Source organism: Montipora capricornis, chromosome 6, assembly GCF_036669925.1.
Source record: "Montipora capricornis isolate CH-2021 chromosome 6, ASM3666992v2, whole genome shotgun sequence".
Lineage (NCBI taxonomy): Eukaryota > Metazoa > Cnidaria > Anthozoa > Scleractinia > Acroporidae > Montipora > Montipora capricornis.
This window is the reverse complement of record NC_090888.1, coordinates 24,508,548-24,511,047: the sequence shown is the minus strand read 5'-3', so window position 1 is coordinate 24,511,047 and position 2,500 is coordinate 24,508,548. Positions and strand designations below refer to the sequence as shown.

Below are 2,500 nucleotides of genomic sequence, written 5' to 3'. Positions count from 1 at the left end.
AGTATGTTGCCACCCCCCCCCCCCCCCCCCCCTCCTCCCATACCAATGTTGATAATGTCATGCAAAATACTGTGCATGCCTTTGGCACTTCTTTTAACCAACATTGGAATGAGGGGAGGGGGGAAAGTAGGAAGAAAATAATATTTATCACACAGACAAAGTAGAGCGTCACATTTTCCCAACGAGTTTTGTCCAGATTGTAAAAATAGATAAAGATTGTAAAAATGCCAGATTGTAAAATTACGAAATGAAAAAAAGTTACTGCAGATTCATTGCCCCAAATAATCCTTTGTACCAAATTTTACGCCATTATATGCTGCTTAATTTGTGATATTGTCGTTTCCAATAATGGGATCATATATGTAATGAAAGCCAATTTTTAGTGACTTAACAATGGGGGGCAGTGCTAATCAGTAAGTTGGAAGTGACCAGTATGGTTTTTATTGGCGTAAAAGAGCCAGACAAACGGTTATATTACCTTCTTAGCACGCAATAACGAAATTTAATTTTTAACGCGACAGATCATTGAAAAGTGCAACGTTTTGAAATCATCTGTTTATAGAATTAAAAAACACCTTTTGAGGAGGGACAAAGCGTAGGAGAGAAACACGCTGGAGGACGTCCAAGTAAGCTGAGTATTTGGCGACAAGGAGTCATCGTACGAAATTTAAATGCCTATGCATCTATGGCGGGCCGTATTGACGCGATTGTATTTAAGAAATCAAGCAACTGCTTATTATACGCGTTGTGTCCTTGAGAGAAAAAGAAAACTTTTTCAAGTTGGTCACGCAAAGACATACTTAGGGGTAAAGTGAATACGTAACACAATTTATACAATAAAGAACATAATTGCCTCAATTTTTGGTGGAATTACCTTCATGGTTTGCAATTTCACAACGGAGAGAACCCAAAATGATGATTTAAGGCAGTTGGCACGATTAACAAAAGAAAATGTAGTCATTTCAACGGTTAACGACGAATAACGTGCAAGTCTCGGAACAAAAACAATGACCATCTATTGTTTTAATGGTGTCTTCCCTGTTAACCGTTGAAACTATCTGTCAATCGTTTTATTGAATGGTTGGCGTTGAGTTGTCTTCGTAATGATCCTCTAACATAGACCACGGTTAAAAACTTATCCTAAGCTAAGAGGAAACATCTGGAACCTGGCGGGAGTTCCCGTTGCAGTTCCTTCCGGATTTGGTGATTAAAATGAAGTACTTGCCACCACAGAGTCAGATAAATGCTACTTATTGCATTTGCAGTCCCCACCGAGTCCCTCTCTGTGGGGACAAAGTTACTTTGAATTCTCTTGAATCTTGAATTAAAATCATGCTCATAGCCTTGCAATCAATCCATAACTTAGCGACTAGAATAAGTTGAGTAATCAACAACCTTCAGAACCGAAGGTCGTGGGTTCATTTCCCACCCAGGTCAGAGTTTTTTTCTGTCCTTGTGTGGGCCCATTTCCATTAGTAGGCTAACGCTCACATGGTTCATATGAGGTACAAAACTAGCACTTCACATTACATTCTGATCAGTTAAACCTTCAGAACTGTCATATACGGTATTGTCCTGATTTGGTAACAAACGTCAAGGCACCTTGTCGTCCCCAAAACCCACACGCAACAGTCCAAAATCATTCAAACTACAACAGTATAGGGACGGTCACGAGATCTACATATCAAACTGTCCTTGGCCATTGAGACTCTCAGAATCTAATTATATTCATGAAAACATGGATTATGCAACCTTGGACAAAACTCTTGGGAAAAATTATAGCTTAAGGATCATTTGACATGCACTCACAAAGTATATTGGTCCCCCCCCCTTCCCTCCCCCATACCAATGTTGATAATGTGATGCAAAATACTGTGCAAGCCTTTGGCCGTTTTTTTTAAACCAACATTAGAATTAGGGGAGAGGGGAAAGTAGGAAGAAAATGATCTTTATCACACAGACAAAGCAAAGCGTCACATTTCCCAACACGTTTTGCACAAGATTGTAGCTAGCTTTCTTTTCCCTCGAGTCCTCATCAGGACTCTCGGGAAACAAAACTGCTTCCCTCGGGACCATAATTAAATGTATGTCACATTGCAAGAAAACGAATTCGCCATTTAAGGGCATGCGCAAAGCAAGAAGTCAACGATAACGGAATAAACGAATAGGTCAAACGCTCTGAAATCAAACGTATTTCACGAGGAAAAACTAATTGATGAAAATTTTGTTTGCAAGGACGATAAGCACGAACATGCATTAGGTTCATTGAATTACTTTACAGACGGCAATGGTAAGGCAAGTAAAATAAAACAATTCATGGATAACAGTGAAATACTATGTTAAAAATTACAAATTCAAACATGAAAAATAACTATCTAACATACATTGTTGCATAAAAAATCATTCATTGTTCCTGTAAGCGGCCTCTGGGCATGTTAAATGAATTTTCGCACCTCTGAATTAAACTTTGCTTAAAGAAATCTTGCTTTATTTCCACGGC

General features: G+C 38.8%; 1 protein-coding gene across 2 annotated transcripts in view; it reads right to left on the bottom strand.

Annotated features, from left to right (window-relative positions):
* Window positions 1-2,193: 2,193 nt before the first annotated feature.
* LOC138051836 (rho guanine nucleotide exchange factor 10-like protein) overlaps window positions 2,194-2,500 on the bottom strand; it is a 48,260-nt gene continuing 47,953 nt past the window's right edge. For both annotated transcript variants that reach the window (XM_068898123.1, XM_068898122.1), the window contains one exon: window positions 2,194-2,500. This exon is cut by the window's right edge and continues 1,547 nt beyond it. The gene's annotated coding sequence lies outside the window, so the exon portion shown is untranslated.